The sequence below is a fragment of the Taudactylus pleione genome, unplaced genomic scaffold, assembly GCF_031769625.1.
Source record: "Taudactylus pleione unplaced genomic scaffold, aTauple2 ptg000179l, whole genome shotgun sequence".
Classification (NCBI taxonomy): domain Eukaryota; kingdom Metazoa; phylum Chordata; class Amphibia; order Anura; family Myobatrachidae; genus Taudactylus; species Taudactylus pleione.
Window position 1 is genome coordinate 28,360,780 of NW_028284581.1, and position 20,175 is coordinate 28,380,954.

Below are 20,175 nucleotides of genomic sequence, written 5' to 3' on the forward strand. Positions count from 1 at the left end.
ATCAAACCCAATCAAAAGGAGTTCCATCTGACAATTTTTGAATTCCCTAGACACAGGAAGCATTGCCTGATGTAAATCATCCCTCAAATAAATTCTGATTTATGATTAACACTTTGATTTGCATAAAGCTGTAAAGCCTTACAAAAGTATCCCAAAAAACCTTGATGTTTATCAGTCTATGGTAAAACAGAGGGCCTGATTCAGAGATGGGAATAGAGAGAGAGATAGGACTTAACTGTGTACCTGGACAAACCATGTTGCAATGCAAGGGGTGTAAATACATTTATTTTTTTTGCATGTAGGGTAAATACTGTCTGCTTTTACATGTAGCCCACAAATACTGCACAGCTTTATTATTACTCTACAATTTAGATGTAAGTTTGGAAACACTCCTCCCAAATCTAACTCTCTCTTCACATTTTAAATTTACCCCACCTGCAGTGCAGCATGGTTTCACCAAGATGATCAGTTGAGAGAGATATCTCTCTCCAGAGCCATAATTAGACTTTTTGGTGCCTTGTGCCAGAAAGAGCATTGGTGCCCCCCTCATTTTTCAAAGGGACATAATGCACCCAAAAAAGGGGAATGGCCTCATGGGGAAGGGCCAGGAAAGAGATAGTGGAGGCAAGGAGATGCTGGGAATGAAATATGAGGAAGCTGCAAGTGAGAATGATAATAAACTGAAATTTGAAAGGCCCAAACAGTGCATCCTGGCCTGTGGTGCCCTGTGCGATGGCATCAGCCGCACTACTCTAGCTACGGCCCTGTCTCTCTCTATTCCGAACTCTGATTCAAGCCCAGATTGTCTATTAATAAAGTTCATAACTGTTGCACTCTCCCTAGGAGTGGCCATCCTGCAAAGATGACTGCAAGAGCACAGTGCAGAACGTTCAATGAAATTAATAACAATCCTAGAAAATTGAACTTTCAAACACAGAAGAGAATGTGCCTTCTGGAGAGTCCCTGTTAAAATTCTTACCTCAATCCAATTGAGATACAGTACTGTAAAATTACCTTAAGAACATGGTTGACATCAGTTTTGTGATGAGTAATGGTTAAAAATTTCTCCTGACCATTATACAGATCTGATCTGGAGTTACAGTACCGGAAACATTTGGTTTAGGTTATTGTTGCCAAAGAGTCAACAAGTGAATAAATCCTGTTCACACACTTTTTCCTCCCTGCACTGGGAATATTTACATGGTGCATAAAAGAACCTTTACCTTATTTGCTGTTAAAATAAATTTATTTTACTAGCAATCAACTCATGAGTATTGAACTGTTCCTATTAATTTGGACTTACTGCCCTAGTAGCTGAGTCCAGTACAGTGCTGGGGTTTCTGCAAACAGTGGCAAATTTGTAAGAAACACAATTCCTCAGTCCATCCTTTCCTTACTTCAATGTGTGGTTCACTTTTCAGCAGCAGATAAAATAAAAGAACATTTTTTTCTTTTGATTTATTTTACAATGATACTGCAGTACACAGTTCTGTGGCCACAATTGTGTATACAAAACTGCCCTGTAATAAGTGAAAGCATAACAATTATTACTGTGATCCATTTTGTAAACAGAAACCCAATAGACCACCCCATACACCAACTAAAATTGCAAAAAAAGGCTCAGAACATGTCCATTTCTGAGAATTAATAACTGGAATAATGGAGTGCTTATCAAACTGCCATACAATGATAAAATAATTAATGTTTTAATAAGATTTACAGAACACTCATAAAATACACATGAAAAATATTCATAAAAAGCACAAAATACGAATGGTGATTCCTAACTAATATAATAATAGCCACCAAAGTGACTTCACATTTGAATTTGATTCTCTATAGAGTCTAAAAAAACTAAAAGAGAAACTAAATCATATGTGAAGTCACTTTGGTGGTTATTATTATATTAGTTAGGAATCACCATTTGTATTTTGTGCTTTTATGAATATTTTTCATGTGTACAGTATTTTATAAGTGTTCTGTAAATCTTATTAAAACTTTATTTTTTTATCAGTGTATGGTAGTTTGATAAGCACTCCAATATTCAAGTTATTTTGAAATTTTGAGGGTCAGCTCCTCCTTTTTTGGTAGCGAGTGTCACTGCCACTACATGAGTACATTACTGATCTAGACTTGAATGGTATCTATCAGCACCTTTTAGATATTGTGTAATTTCTGAGTATTACTGGTCCTGCTACCTCTCATAATAGAATACCCAGTGCAAAAGTAAGGGTCCAGCAAGGTCATGCACCTTCTGTTCATCACCTTCTAGCTTTACTGTAAATATAGGTATGTTATCTCCTAAACATTCACATCAAAGAATGAGAAAATGAAAGCTGAAGCACAACCAATTGGCCTTAACAGAAATTTTGAGAAGAGGCTGAGTGTTCTGGAGGCTATCTTTGAGTTGTACAGTACATCTTAAATTTCTTTGTGGGACACTGTAGAAAAGATTTCACCCATTTCTTAAATTATTGGCCAATTGGATAAGTGAGTTGGCTAATAATGATAAATTAGAAATAGAAATGAAGGATATTTCTATTATGGTAGAGCTTAGGAATTATGATGTTCGAGAGGAAACTGAGGATAATGATGACAATGCATGTGTTGAACTTGAACAAATTGTTAAGGATGATGTTAGCTGTGCAAAATTATGACTGACACCAGTGCCACACATTGTCATGCACCACCAAAAATAATTAACGGATTCACCTCTTACTTGTGGGCATATTTCTACTCAAACCAAGGAAATGTATATGAAAACTTTGGTAGCATATGTCCAGTTAAAATAAATAGAGGTAGAAATCAAGATCACCTTCTTACCTTCTCCCTGTTTAATGTTACATACTGGCATTCTTTTCAAGCTATGTAGTAAAGTTATAAATGCTGTCTTCCCAAGACAAAATCTTGACCATTTATGCTGCTGTTGCTGTTGCTGAAACTAAACATACTTTACAAGGAAGTACATCTCAAAACAATATGCATTTTACAAGGAGGAACCAATTATAGCATGCCCAGCAGATTATTAGAGCCATATCTACAATGTTAGCATTGGATCTGCACAAAATGTGTACCATCAAATCATCAGGTTTTTCATAACTTGCACATGTCCATGCTACTAAAGTACATCTCAATTCTATTCCCCATCTCTAATTAGTCAGATGTACAGTGCAATTAAAGACAAAGTCATTAAGTCCATTAAAAATGTATTCTACCAATTATTCCATTAAATATGGTTTACTAGTGGCACAGTGCTAAACAAAGGACTACATGACTATTAAAGGTCTTCTAAATAAGTGTATAAGTGCTAAAGCAACAACAGTAGAGTCCCAGGCATCATCATCAGCCTCATTAATGCTTCATGAAACATCATCCTTTAATGGCACCTCCAGCATCATCATCATTATCCTACTCCTACCATCAGATAATTCCCCTGCAAGCCACTTTATGTATCTCTAGCTTCATTAGGATGAATTGTGATATTGGTGTGCTGAAAAACCATAGATAAAGGGCTTACTCCCTTTTGGGCTCGCTTCAAGATTCCTAATTTCTAAAACAGATTTAACATTGGGCCTAATTCAGAAATGTACACAACCTGATGGATTATGTACATCTCTAATGGTGTGAGACCTGTGCATCATGACAGGCTGTGGTAATTTGGGGGGTGGCAGAGGCTACAGGCAGCAAGGCAGAAATTTTTTTTTTTGTCCCTGTTTTATGGACATGCTGAAGTCAGTGGCTGTATCCTTGGATGCAGCTTCACTGTCTTCAGCATCGTTAACTCTTGGAACATCCAAAGTAACCTGAGGTTAACTCAGATGACTGATGTTCATGCATATGATCCGATGCTGCATCTTCAGATGTACATTGAAGAAGATGCCCACTCTGATATTGAACTATAAACCATAGCCATAAATCCATATCCTTTACATTTTGCAGAGGTCTAAACTACTCAACCACTTCAGCAACAAAAGTAACATTATCTGCCTGGTTTGTTAAATTATGCACATATTTTATTTAACCTACAATATAATGGTTAGTGGACAATGCCAAATTATTTTACTAACAAGAAAAATTTACATTTAGCCACCTCTAACTTTTTTGAAACTGCCATCCTAACTACTATTACTCTGCTACTGTTTTACGTTTCTTTTTACTGCCATCTCATTGATCTTATAGAAAATGTATTTTTCTACAGAATTAAACTACCTCCATATTTCTGGAGCTGTTATTTAAATCTGTTTAAGTAGTGTATAATGCTATCTCCTAATATCAGAAAGATATAACATTGTGTGTAAGTTTGTTTTGCATTAACTATTACATCAATTAATTTAATTTTGGGGATAGATAACAGTGGAAGATTTTACTTATGGGTTGCAGTGCTGCAAACCCCCAGTAAAAATCTGCTACCACCAGTGAGCCCCTAGTGATTATAGTGGCTTCCATTAGAAGCTCTATCTACTGCATGCTGCAGATACAGTAGTGCTTCCAAGCTACGCCTATCCCTTTCTGCCAGATCTAATGCTTCTTTGGACTGCAGTCGATGCAGAATTAAACAGCCGCTTGTGTGCATCTCTACAATTCCGTCCATATCTGAATCATTCCCATTCTGCCCAGTGTGTGTCCATGGGGTAACGCTTATTTTTTATTTAACCAAAATCATTGGATGTCTACATGAAACAAAGAGGAGGCCATCCATGGATTTGGTAAGTATGTAATTGGTTTATTTGGGATCTGTGGGTCATTTTTGTAATAAAAGATTACAACAGTTGGTGTGTGTGTCTTGTGGTTATTTTAATATTTTCTCAACAGATGGACTACAGGTGTCAGTGGACCCTTAATGTCCATGCATACTGACACTTGTTCCACAAGTGGCAGCATGCTGGGGCAAGCTACCTGGGACTTATAGTCCACCTATAATGAACAATATTATGATCAATTGTATTATTATTAATCCTGCAACCACCTCCATCAGGGATGAAGGAAATAGCTTTCAGCCCAGGGCTGGTTTTTCCTCAGGATAAAGGGGCATTTTATTTTTGGGGTCTCCCCTTTTCAAGGAATTCCAGCTCCAGTTTGGGGCTGGTTAATGTTAAAGCACATGGACCCCATGCTGTGTGTCTCCATGCTATGGCTTTATCCACCTGGCTGCTTTAGCCTGGTGCTGCTTACTGGAAGATAGGGGAAACCGCCCCTCTATTTTCTAGTACCAGCCCAGGCTGAGATGTCCCAGGCTGGTTACTGATTTGGGGGACCCCACAATAATTTTATTTTAACTCTTTTTTTTAGCTTTTAACTTAACAAAGCCTGCACAGATCATAGAAATGTTTGCAGTGCTTCTCCCAAACTCACCTGTTTCATTCAGATCAATTGTTTTGGTGGGTTTGCTGATTTTATGTGGTCAAGTTTTGGTTAGATTTAAAACCATTGATCATTAGTAAATCTGCAGATCCTAGTCAGGTCTATATTAAATAATCATTTATCTTGGGTCAATGTTCTAAAGTCAAATTTTTAGTTGGTTATCCATCGGTTTTGAATTTAGTAAATGGTTGGTTTGCAAAACTGTCAGTAAAAAGTTGCATTTTTGTATGTAGTTCTGGTAGTCCCATAAATGGCAACCATAAAGTTTTGTTTAGGTAGGCAAGGGCATGTAGAACAACAAGCACCAGAATAGTCATAGCTTCAAGAGCATGCTGGCATTTATGAATCTCTTATGGGTATATTTACTAAAGTGCAGGTTTTTAAAAGTGGAGTTATTGCCCACAGCAACCAATCAGATTCTATTTATCATTTATCTAGCACCTTCTACAAGATAATAGCTAGAATCTGGTTTCTATGGGCAACAACTCTACTTCTAAAAACCTGCACTTTAGTAATATACCTCTTAGCATCAGCATACTTTGGCATAAAGGGCCCTCCATCACATGTAGTGCAATATATAAAAAAGTTTGCAGCAGATTTTAACAAAAGGAAAAATAATTTGGACAATGCATCCACTGCTCTTTGAAGTTGTCTTACAAATCAGGAAGATGGTAAGTAACCAATACAAAATAGCTTTCTTTTCTTCGGTGAGAGCATGAGAAAACTGCTCTGATTTGTTAGTTGTTGCTAAATCCCACATGTGGTCTAGCCAGTTAACCTTACTGTGTCAATATGGTTAATTAATACATTGAAAATTGAACCTCATTGATATAATAATATTTGTTTCAAGGGCAGAGAACCCGCAACAGGTTTATATCTGTGAACAGTGGAAAATGTGGCTACGTCTACCTCGAGCTATAGCAAATGGTATTGGCATTATTTAGGTCAACATGAGAACGTTAACATGGTTGTAATATGAACATGTTCCTAATGTCAACATGCAGCATGTCAACAATCATCATCGACAATGTATTTTGTGTATTTCTATCCCTAACCCTACTGCTAACCCTAACCATAATGGTAACTCCAATCATAGCACTAACTCTTGCTCTGCATCTAATTGAAATTTCAACATTATGACAGTGTCAACATTTTCTATGATGACATTCTGTCATTGTTGACATTTTTGCAGATGGCAACTTTAATGATAATGACATTTTAACTGTCTAAATCATCAATATCAACCTTCTTGTGTCAACATTCTGAATGTAGTTATAGGAAGTGATTGACATTTGTTGCAGCCGCTACTGCATGTATATGTTAATGCTGTGATGATGGGCGTCCTATTGCGACGCCCTCCTGCAGTGATGTGAAGTAGAGATGAGTGGTTTGGTTCTTGTCGGTTATTTTCACCAAATTAGCACAAGTTTGGATTTACCCTATTGGCTACCCAAAACACATGATAGCCAAATAGCAAATAAGTTACCATTTTCCAGATATGAACGTAGTATAGTAAAACAGAACTAATAAACTCTACTGTGAAACTTCCAATGTACATACAAAGATGCACTATTGGTGGACCAATGATTGCACCATCAGACATTGCACCTGCCTATGGCAGGTGCAGAATGTCCAAGGGACCATGGCTGCCAGTGTCAGTAGAATTGTGTTTTATGATGCAATCGCTGACTCTGATGTATGGTATTTATATGCTGTGGTCCTATGTTGCATTAAGTATATTTAAAACATAAGAATGAGTGCTTGGGTTAAAAGCATAACAATCATACAAACATCTGTTAATAAAAATATAAAATATTGGCTTAAATGTTTATCATATTTTTATGCTAATGTGGGAGCTGTGGCCACAGCAATGTAACAGTACCAATCTAAGCTGCAATGAAACAGTTCATGGTGCGGGTGTCCACCTTAACTGTTCCTACCTTACCACCAGTGGTACTCTGTGGCTCTCCTCCAATGGAAGTCTGGAACCAGAAGTCAGTCAGGATTTTGGCACTAAGCTCATGCTCCTGAATCCTTTGGTTTATATAAGTTAGTTCAAATTAATTTGATGATTATTATGCTTAAAATGTATATATAAAAGTGTAAGTATGATTATAAGAGTATATATATATCCTTGTGGTTCCCTGAGGAAGGTGATACGAAACGGCTGTTGGAGCCCACTGGGTTCAGAGCGTGGCTCCCCAGACTATGTTTGACCCATTGAATATGTGCTGAGTATATATTTTTATACTATTGCAAATGGCTTGTTCTTTACCCTGTTGTTACTATTTAAAAGATCTTTTTTGATTATAAATGGTGTGCTGGATTCTTTGTCCTTAGTTGGACTCAATTCTATACTATGCAGCATCCTGGCACCCGCTATTTTGGATAACAGTTTTGTGTGCGGCTTAAGTCTACATATATATATATATATATATATATATATATATATATATATATATATATATATACTATATGTATCAAAGTATTAAGTGTAAAAATCATATAAATTATAAAAAGGCTTTTAATTCATTGTTGATATTGACCCATGTGGTTCCAAAGTTTTCAAGAGGAAAATACATATGGTTTTATTCTTTTTTAATTTTAATGATTTTTTCTCTTCATCTCCAACTGGGGTGATTCTTGAATACCTAAGAATTTAAGACCTCTTGGATTTTTGTTTTGATGAGTTAAAAAGTGAGCTGTGAGTAGTAAGTCCTTTTTAATGTTATAGATATGCTCCTATATGTCCAACAAAGCCAAAAAATTGTTTCTCCTATTACCTCTTATTGTATCATGCCTAATGGATGACCAACCCAGAAATGTGGTGCTATTGATGCCCAGGTATGGTTGAGCTAAAGCCCTGTGGACTTAATGGTAACATTACCTTACTGTGTAATTATTAATCTTATTGATATTCCCCTACAGTATTTAGCTGATTATGGGTTACCAATGCAGTGTGTATACTGTATGTTTATCATTACATATTTAGTACTAGCTGCAGTACCCGAATAAATCTTCAAGTTATTAAGTTAAGTAATCCCAGACCAATTGCCACCCCTCTGTGAAGTTTTCATCCAAATCCATCCAGTAGAAAGCCCAGAACAGGCTCCCCAGGTCAAAGTTCTGCTCAGCTTACACCAATGGAATGTCCGATAGGGACCTAATCTTCAAGTTATTAGGTAAGGCAACCCAATTGCGAGGTATCAAATACCAAATGCCAGCCCTCTGTGAAGTTGTCATCCAAATCCATCCAGTAGAAGGCCCAGAATAAGCTTCCTGGGTGAAAGTTCTGCCCAGCATACACCATCAGGAGGTCCGACTGGGACCTTAACCCCCTAGTATGGGAAGTTTTCTGTGAAGTTTTCATCTAAATAGAGCCAGTGTAAGGCTCAGAACAGGCTCCCCTGGTCAAAGTTCTGCCTAGCGTACACCAACAGCAGATCCAACCAGGATCCTAACCCCCTATAATTTGGCGAGGATACCACTGGATCACCTTGCATTGGTGTAATCCCAATCGGGGAAGGGGTGCATTCAAACAGACAAACAACTAAACCAATGAATTTACATATAAGATTATTCTTTACTTATTTATGTCTCTGATATACTCCTGTTTTATCTGTTGTTATAGTGATTGAAATATATATATATATATATATATATATATATATATATATATATATATATTGTTTATTTATATAAGTATGCAACGGGTAATATAAGTATTGAATGCATCAACTTTTTTCTCAGTAAATATATTTGTAATGGGGCTACTGTAATGAAATTTTTACCAAATGTCAGCAACAACCATCACAATCCACATATGCACAGAAACCAAACCATAGATGTCCATAAATTAACTTATGTGTAATAATGTAAAATGGCACAGGGTAAAAAGTATTGAACACACTTACTGAAACTTATTTAAACAACCACAGAACACACACCGTGACATTAAAAGTTTATTAAAATATATAAGCACACTCACACTCACACATACTCACCTATGTATTCCTGTAGCCCATCACATCATGCAGGCTCAGATCAGGGAGATCCGTGATGCCTGCATCTATGTATTATAATAATAAACACAGATGCATGGATGGATTAGTGAGATCCGTCTGTGCTGCTTTGTTTAAAAAAATTAAAACGTGTACAAATAAAAAGAAAAATGGCGTGCCCCCCCAAAAAAAATAAAAAGAACAACCAGCACCGGGCTGTGAAGCCCCAGTGCTGGTTGAGCTAAATACAGGGGACAAATGACATATGGATCCCCCGTATTAAGCACAACCAGCACCGGGCTTTTCAGAAAACAGTCCTGTTGCCAAAGTACAGGAGACAAGCGATGTAGAGGTCCCCTGTATTTACCACAACTAGCACTGCACTCTGAGCCAGATGTTGTTCTGTAAATACAAGGGGAAAAAAGTAGGGTTCCCCTGTAAATTCCAGAACCAGCACCAAACTTTTTCTAACAGGGGGGTAATGCCACAGCCAGGGGAGCTCTTTCACCATGTCCCCCTGCCAAAAAATTAACCCTGAAAACTAGTCAGCCCAGGCCGGGGATCCCTTTAAAGGGGTTCCTCACTCCAGGGCAACCCAGGCCTAGGCTGATAGCCCAGGGCTATCCCCAGCACCCCTGAAGTAGTGGGTGCTGGGTTGATTATGTAAAGTGTGGAGAAAGTAAAGCATTAAAAAAAATGTCTTTTGCTGAGGAACTACAAGTCCCAGCAAGCCTCACCTGCATGCTGGTACTTGGAGAACACAAGCACCAGCATGTGGGGCATTACTGGCCCACTGGTACCTGCAGTTCCACTGAAAAAAAAAAAGACAAGACACACACTGTGAAAGTAAAATACATGCACACACACATGTACACATACATGCACACATACTCACCTATGTATTGCTGTAGCTATCGCATCCTCTTCTCCAAGTAGAATCCATAGGGTACCTGTAAAAAAAAATCCATACTCACCTTATCCTATGCATGGATCTGGTAATTTTCAGTCCAAAGAAGGCTTACCCGGTCTTGGCAAAAGAAAAAAAGGATTTGCGCAAGCCAATGAACTTAGTACAGTCCTCTAAGTACAGAAACACCCGAATACCTGCTCAGCAGTGGGATTTCACTATAGAAATTAGACACGTAGCACCAAGCTCTCTATGGAAGAATTCTGTTCTTTCGATTCAGTCTCAATATAAGGTCATGACAGTATGTATATATATATATATATATATATATATCCATGAATCAATCTCCAAGGAGATCACAAATCAAAACCAGCACACCATAGCTTTGTGTAATGAACAATAAATTGTATTAAGATGAAGCCATGTAAAGTTGAATAGCCATACAGTGCATGTCACAAGTGCATTGCAGAGGATTTCCAATCATACTTAACGATGCCTGGAGACCATATGCAGAAAAAGACAGTCAAATGCCCGATGGGCGTTTTGGTGGTGTAATCACCTTCATGATGAGCACAAACATAATACTGACACATGGTGTACAAATAGGGGAAATCGCGCCACATCAGACAAACAAACATAGATCTCACCTGCTGCCAAAGACCCAAGCTGACTGCTGGTTTATCGCACACTGGAAGCAACATCACAGGGATCTCCATGTGTCCAGCCGGCCATGTGACTGAACGTAAACAAACAAGCCCTGGAGAGAGTGCATGCTGCAAAGGGACCAATGCCAGCACATCTCATAGGGCGGGAACAAATACATCATTGCCATAGTGATTAAGGCAGGCCACTCGCCGGACACATGTCACGTGCATACATCATCTGTAATAAATGCACAGAGTATCACTGCTCGGGTGGTTACCATAGTTACCCATTTAAACAAACTTAGGTGAGAGCTAATAGTTTGGATGTCTGACAGGCACCAATATTTCCATAATTCAGTTAGAAACAAAGAGAAATATATAAGGATATACAACATTCTCTCAAGGACAATATTGAAACTCTGCATATATGATATTAAACATATGGCAGACACAATAATGGCGACAAACCCAAAAGAAAGAAATATAATGATTAACACAAACATAAATCATGAAAAATCCCCTAAATTTATAAATCATAACAAAAAATTAAATCTGAAAAAATAAAAAACACACAAAGATTTGACAAAGTGACATTGCTCTGCAGTCCCCAGTTATGTCAATGCCCCTGAAACATCATAAAAAGACTTTGAAGGATAACTCCTCATTGAGACCCAGTGGACGTAGTGTCCCCACTTTCTAAATTAATTCACATTCTTTTTGGAGAAACTTTCTCCCATAATCACCACCCCTACTAAGGGGCTTGATTTGGTGTAAGGGAATAAAATGGAAATCATTGATCACATGCCCCTGATCAACAAAGTGTCTGGCTACTGGTGGTGTGCTCTGGTCTATCGATGGAAACACCTTTTTGATCAATGACCGATTGCTATGCGTTCCTTCAACATCCTTGTAGTTTTTCCAATATAAACCATATGACAAGGGCATGTGATTGCATAAACAATAAAACAGCTTCACTTCTGACCAATCGCTTCCACTCAAAAAATATGATCCCCCCATGAAGGCGAACAAACGCGGGCCTAACTTGAAGCAACTACTAAAGAGACTAACAGTATATCCAAGAGAGAGTAAAACCATTCCAGAGTAAATGATGCAAAAACAAGGCTGTTTTTCTTGTGGGAGTTGTATCACCTGTGCATCTATGTGACTGGTCCTGTGTATCCACACCATATTGGCAAGAAGTTTAATATTAAATGCAAACTACATTGAATGATGGATTTTTTTATTTACTATCTTACCTGCCACTGTGGGTTGTAATATGCTGGTCTCACATCGAGAAAATTTAGGGACAGGATGGCCAGTCATAGGGTTTCTATATGCTCTGCTTTACTTACGGGGAATTCAGATAAGCCAGTTGCTAGATATTTTCTTCTGAAAGCCCACCAAGTGGCCAGCCTTAAATGTAGGCTAATTGATTGGATCCCACCGCTGACTCTTGTGGGAGATAGGACATTAACCCTGAAGAAACGTGAAAGCTTTTGGATCTTCATGTTGGATACCGTAGCACCATGAGGGTTTAACAAATATAACCCCTTGAATGTATATCTCTGAGCTTGTGATATTCCATCATGTGATGGTCTTGCGTTCTGTGGTTCTGAATGTGTGCACCTCTGTGTTGTCCACATTGGTATGAGTAGGATTGGTGGTAATTTTTGTAATGGGTTAAATATCTTTTTGGGTACTTCACTTATGCCGCTCTGGGTGTCTATTCCATTCTGCTCTGTGTTTTCTCTGAGCATGCTTACTTATTCCTAGATTGTACATGCAGGCTGTCACACCGCCTATCTTGGCGGTTTATGATATTTAATATTAGGTGTTTCTGCACTCTACTTCTGTCTGTGTAATTTTGAACTTCCACACCTTTACCCTTTGATTAATATATGGTATGTGCTATTATATGTATGTTTGTGTGTGTGTATCTATGAGTATATATAAATATATGTATATATATATATATATATATATATATTATATATATATATATATGCATATTTATACATGTAAATATATGTGTTTATGTAAGTATGTTTATTTGTACATATACAATTTTCTGTATTTTTATTTTTACATATATATATATATTTTTTTGTACATATGCACTAACATGTGTTGTCATTGATTGTGATTTGCTACTGTGTAATTTAGGCTCTACACTTTTAAAGTTGGACCTATAGTGTGATTGAAGCGCTTGTGCCTTATGTGGCTAGTTTATTCTTTGAACTTTTGCCTGGTATTATAAAATGATCAGATTATTTTAATGGGAGGTGTTGTCAGCTGGTCCCACCCATTCCCGTATATACTATAATGTGTCCATCCTGATCCCATGGTTACTTGCTGGACAACTTTCGGTTGTCCTGTGATGTATGGGAGCCGGGCTGAGTAATGAGGAACACCGTGATCATTTCCGCCCTGACTGGTACTTGAGCGGGTAGCGGGGCGGCCAATATTTTATGCACACATGTGCTGCTGGCATCACCTACACCCTGATATTTGACAACAGGGGCACCAAGCGGTGTGTCTAGTACACTGGATGAGGTAAGCGCATATTTTTCCCTTGCACCTATGTCCCCGCTGTAGCAGGCAGTGTCAGTGATTTTTTGTAAACAGTACAGGTGGCATATGTCAGTTATAGGTGCGCTCAGTCTGGTAGCATATGTTTATATATGATTATTTGGGTGTACCATAGTGATACTTATTTCTACTGATATGAGATACATTTTATTTATAATGGTGTATATATTTTCTTGACTATATGTGTTGGTGACTATGATTTGAACACTCAAATTAATCTGTGTAGTATTTCTTTTGCTACCTCACAGGGTGCCTTGGTAAGGGTATTATAGACCCTATATCAGAGAGATTCATAATATGTGTTGTGTGATGATTAAAGTTAGAGCCTGATAGACGGTGTCACTATTTCCAAATTTTTGTCTTTGTATTGATGTTTATTCACTTTGACTTATTGGGCAGAATTCAATTCTTTTCATCCCCTATCGCGCCCGACAGAGCTATTCTATTCTTGCTCCTGTCGGGCGCGATCAGCTGCCAAGCGCTACATTTCAGCTCGCAGCCCCTGGGGGATGAGATCTGAAATGTGCGAAAAGTGACATGTTTGGGCGCCCAAACATCACTTTTCGCGATTGCGCCCAGCACTTTGGGCGGGTTTAGCTGCTTTACGCGGCTAAACCTGACCTCTATGGGCGCGATCAGCATGAAAAGCTGGCACAATTGCATAGCGGCCCGCGATCTCCTGTCACTTTAGACTGGAGATGCGGGCCGCAAAATCAATTGAATTCCGCCCATTGTGTGTTATGTTTGTTAATTTTTTTAGATGTAATGTGAAATATTATATTATGCATTATATGCAATTTATGCATTTGTGCCAGTCTTTGGAAAGGTTCATAATTGGACCAAAATGTCGACAATTTACCTGGCTTTGGCAGATGTTGGATTACAATTATGAATAAAGATAACCAATTTTGACGATACTTGTGGATTTATTAAAGAACTTTTTTTAATATCTGGTGAGTGCTTCCTTCCAGGAGACTGGACAGCGGAGAAATATGTGTTGGATCAAACATCTGATCTTGGAAAGCACCCCATTGATGAATCCTGGTGTGATGTGAATGCAGGACACAAAAATTTGTATATATATATATATATATATATATATATATACATACATACATACATACATCAGTGGTCTATTAAAACAGTAGACTGAAGGTAAATTAATAAAAATATGTACCTGCCTGATTAGGAGCACGAGGATGACTTTGCCTGAGGTTCTTAGCTCAAATGTATTTGGCTGACATAAAACTTCTGCACTGTTCTAAATCTAATTAAAGTAAATATAGCTATATCTTGTCAGCATTTTATTTATGCCTAGCATGGCAACAGGGTTGTCACTTTTCAATATTTTTTAAAACTACTGGCTGGTTGAATGTTATTAATAGTTACATTTCATATACAGTACCTATGTTAAACATGAAGCATAACAGTTAGGTAGCCTGAATAGACATTTATAGAATTTTTCTTTCTGACAGCAGATGTCATACATGCCTAGTACAAAACACTCTTCAGTAAGGTTAATGAAAAAAATGGTTAGCAAAAGTGCTTTTAGCAAAATACAATTTATTCTTCAGTTTCATTTTTATGTCTATCTATATAGACTTTAATAGAGGCTAGCACAGTTGCAGCAAAATTTAGCAAAATCCAATTTCACAATAATTCTGTCTGTTTTACAGTAGTGTGAATTTCTATTGAAATAACCTTCTACTTTTGTTGATATCCAGCTGAATAAACATTTTACACTGTATTTTAAAATTAGCATTTTACAGAATTAATGGTATGTGCATAGAGCAGTGATGGCAAAGATCAATGTATTCTACCCTTTGGTGTGATTAGACTATGGCTGAAAAATATTAAGTCCAAATTTTGGCACTGCAACTCTCTTTAAAGTCCAAATAAAAAAAAACTCTTTTAAAACCTCCAGACATTTTTTTTAGCTATGGTTCTGATAGTTGCGTTATCTGAAATCATCTGCCATTTGAATATGTAATTACCACTAGCAACGGCTATATTTAGTATTATACATTCTGATACAATTTTTGCAAACTGTCACACATCAAATGTTTTTGAAAAGATTACCATAGAAACGGCAGTACAAAAACTACAGTGGTGGGGTCCTGAAAAATATATCCAATGTGTATTGGTTAGCAAATTACACAATTAAATAATGCTCAGTAAATGTACTGCCTAGATTTGTTTAGCCAAAACTTTCATCAAAATATTTCCCAAATCATTTTTCCATTATGCATAAATGGAAAAGAAATAATAGAATATCTAATACAGCACCTTTTTTAATACAGGTTCCACACACAGTTTTAACTTGTACCCTGGGCTATAGGCAGGTTGGTGCAATAGTTTCGTTATTGGATAGACTTCATCAAGGGGTGTCCCCTGATAAAGTCTATCCAATGACAACATGTGTTGGGTGTGGCTTATGACATGAAATGCTGTGACATCACCTATTGCTTCCAGAGACAGTGTTGGTCCGTGGAAACGATCTGGAGCTACAGCTGAGATTTTTGCTGTTTGGTAGAGAGACCTGCCTATAGCTGAGTTGGCTTATTTTAATCTAGATGTACGTAAGGATATATATAAGTAAAGTTGTTTTTTTTATTATAGACTCATGTGTGCATCTTTTTTAGATTGCATATTTATATAATTATTTAATTCATATAGGGGCCTATTCTTTATCATAGGTTGATTGCTCTTGGAGAAAGAGACATGAGTATGCATAATATACTGTATTTGTAAAAATAACATCCTGCAGTGGCCTTTTCTTTGAAACATCCCCCTTAATCAACCAGATTTTCCAGGACAGACTCTATTTGAAGATTTTTCTATATACTGGGGAAAACAAAGTACCCATCCAACAACTTCAAAGTGACACTTTTCCATAAGTAAATATAAAAGACATTTACCATATGAATTATGAAATAATATGCATTATAACCTCTGCTGGGCAGAAAACCTTATTACTATGGTTTATATTTAATGGCTTAATTTAAATAAACTTCCCCTGACCTTTGTGAACAAAAAAAAGACATTACACATCAGGTTTTGCTATTGTTATCTATATACTATTTAACAAAGTAAATTAAATAAAGTATATTACATTGACATAATTTTATTGTATCTTGTTCCAACCTCTTGAAGTCAATTGTCAACTCAATGACTTTCCCTTTAGCAAGCTGTTACCATAAGATTTCTTATTTTAAGGGCAATTATAATAATTATCCATTATACAAAGCACATATGTTGCACAGTACTTCCTAAATATTTATCATGTTACTTTCATACATACTGTACAATTCTGTCCGAATAGAACACTTCTTCGGGTTTTTGTAACCTTGCTATATAATCCTGATACAATCCTTCTATCCTGGTATATAATTTATTGTTGCATGTTATTGCAGGCCAAGGTGTGTTGTACCAGACATCCATCCTCAATATAATCAAGGACAAATTGCAGGAACATAATATAACAGGAAAGAGTACTGCTTTGTCTGGTAGTTAATATTTAATATTTCTTTTTTTTTAAAAGAGATATTAATCTTCTTGAAAAATTAGTGGGAACACATAGTAGACTAAGGATGCTTATGAATTAAAAATAACTAACTGGCTTCCTTCACAGAGATTAGAAGTACTATTACTATGAGTTTTCCCATTTTGGACAACCTCCTCTTTATAATCAGCATGCAGAAAATAGGGAGTTCCCTTTCTGAAGTCAATGGAAGTCAAGAGCCCACTCTCACCATTTATTTTCAATGGAGGTTAAAAGACCGGAGGAGTTCCAGGAAAGTTACCTCCATATTTGCTACAGTAAAGAAAACCAGCAAAAGGTGAGTGTACATAACAAAAAACATCCAGTGAGCAGTAGTTCTGTGTGTGAACATGTATTGTTAATAAGAGAGGTCAGAGTAGACTGGCCCATCTCTCAAGCTGACAAAAAGGTGACAGTAACTTACATAACCTTGTATTATAACAGTGGTATGCAGAAAAGCACACTGAACCTTAAAAATGATGAGGTACATACCAGGTTCCACTCCTGTCAGCAACTGTAAGAACAGGCAACTGTGGCAACAGTGGGCACAGGCTCACAAAAACTGTAACATTCAAGATTAAAAAAACTTTGCTTGGTATAACAAATCTCAACTTCTGCTGTGATATGCTGAAAGTAGAGTTGGAATTTGCCTTGTGTCAGGATTCAGGTGTTGATGTTGTGAAGGTGATGGGAATGTTTTCTGCGCACACTTTTTGGGCACCTTAACAACATTTGCATTGTTTAATTGTCACAGCATACTTCAGTATTGATGCTGACCATGTGGATACCTTTACAGCAACAGTCTACTCCTCTTCTAATTTCTGCAACCAACAGTATAATTTTACATGTAATAAAGCACACATCTTCTCAAGAAGGTTCTATGAACATGATAATTAGTGCATTTTGTTCCATGGTTCTCTATAGTCAACATATCCCAATCCAATAAAGCAGTGTTTCTCAAACCCGGTCCTCATGGAACCCTAACAGTGGATTTAATTAATTTCTCAATAGACAAGTCACCTGTCTATGTCATGCCCCTGAATTTAACTCAATATAATTTTGGAGTGACAGCATACCGGAACAATAATATTTAATGTTTTCATTCTCAGCATCTATTTCAAGATTTAATGACTAGTGCACCTCTTGTGCCTTCCCTGTCAAGCTAGACATTATACTGTATTCTCATCCACTCAATGCAGTATCATTAATAACTTAAAGATACTTTATGCAATGGATGTCTATGTTGATTGTAACCTCACTGATCATGGCCACGTCTTTAACTCCTAGACTGGGTGTTGAAATGACTGTAACTACAAGTACTGGTTAATATAGAAGAACTTTTAATATGTATTGTAACGCTGCTTCTACTGTATCTCATGCTTCCTTGTACTCATAATCAGGCTCCTAATCCTCTTTGCAAGGATTGTCTAAGTTCCATTGGACTATCTTCCTGGTCAGAATGGCTCTGCTATTTTGCTCTCAGCTGACATATTTTCTGTAAATTAACCTTTTTGTATGTTTTATATGATGCCCCAACATCTCTTGGCAGCTCCATTATGATTTTATTTGTTTTATATTGTTTTTAAGTAAGTGATCCCCCCCAATAACCACCAAATTGTGAGGTAACGTGTATTTAAGTGAGTGGTAACTGTAATTGTTTCAAAAAGGGTTCTTTATTAATGTACATATGGTAAAAACAGCTGTCCAACAGAGCAACTTAGACATTAGATCATAGACCAAACATAAAAGTTAGGGTTAGCAACTGTTTCTGGGCACTTTCATGTCTATAATATAGAACATTCATTTATAAACTAGTAGCAGCACCTGGCATATTTAAACAGCAATGTCATACTAATGTCATTCTATTTAATTAAATAACTAAACAGTACATCAGGCCTGTTCTGGTTACTTTACAGCATACTTTTAGAATGTTGTTTTTTTAAAAGGAAATTAAACAACCAGTTATAAACCAACACCAAGGAAATGCAATATCAAGCAGAAACGAATAATATAGTGAATTTATAATTGTAGAATTGTCAATGTATCCTGAAGTCACTTACAAATGATAAATATCAATTGCAATCTGCCAAGTTGTGCAGCCCCAATAGCTTTAGTTATTATAGTCATTATTCAGCTCAATTGTTCTCACATACAGTATGTTTGCAAACATGACCATTTATATTTATTACATCTTGTGATAGTTGTCTTAACATATGGTGAATGATTGTTGCCAAATAGAGAGAATTCATGCAGAAATGCATTTTCCTAATTAAGAAAAAAAAACACTGTGTTTTAAATTAAAATAAAATTCCATAACTAACAAGGCAAACATATTTATGTTTAAACAATTATACTTAGATTTAATACTGTCATCCAGGGGCGTATCTACCCATTGGCCAGGATGGCACTCTCCAGGGGCGCCCGGTGATGGGGGGGCGCCATCCGGCGGTGCCACCTGCGACCAAGGGGCAGAATCAGGCCGTGATTACACTCCAGATACTGCCTGCTTAAGTGAAGAGGGAGCCCGCTCCTACCGCTGGTGCTACTCCCTCCATGAGTGAAGTGGGGGCCCGCTCCTACTGTCTGTGTGCACTATAACATGAGTGAAGAGGGAGCCCACTGTTACTGCCTGCCCTTCCTCCATGAGTGAAGAAGGGGCCCACTCCTGCCACCCACACTATGCCCTTCTTGGGTGAAGAAGAGGCCCGCTCCAACCTGCATGCCGCGCAGACTACCTGTTTGATTGCAGGTAGTCAGCGTCAGCTCCCGCTTATCCCCTTCCATCCCCTTGTGCAATAAAGTTTTATGTTTTTTTTTAAGTCAGCGTGCGTGATGTCACACCTGCCGCGCTGCTGGGAGAGGAGCTGCGGTGCATGAGGAGCAGCGTCAGGTAGCCGGACCAGAAGATGCAGCCAGAATGAGCTTTCTTCAGAGAGGTAAGTCACGAGATGTCATTTACGGGAATTTGTTTCAGTATGTGAAGTACAAGTGATTATATTTAGGCTAAATACAATCACTTGTACACTACAGGGATAGAGAAATATGTTATGAGGCAGGTTGGGGAAGACATGTGAGATGTCACAGAGGGAGGATGGGCAACAGGGGAGGAATAACAAAGGAATACAGTATGTT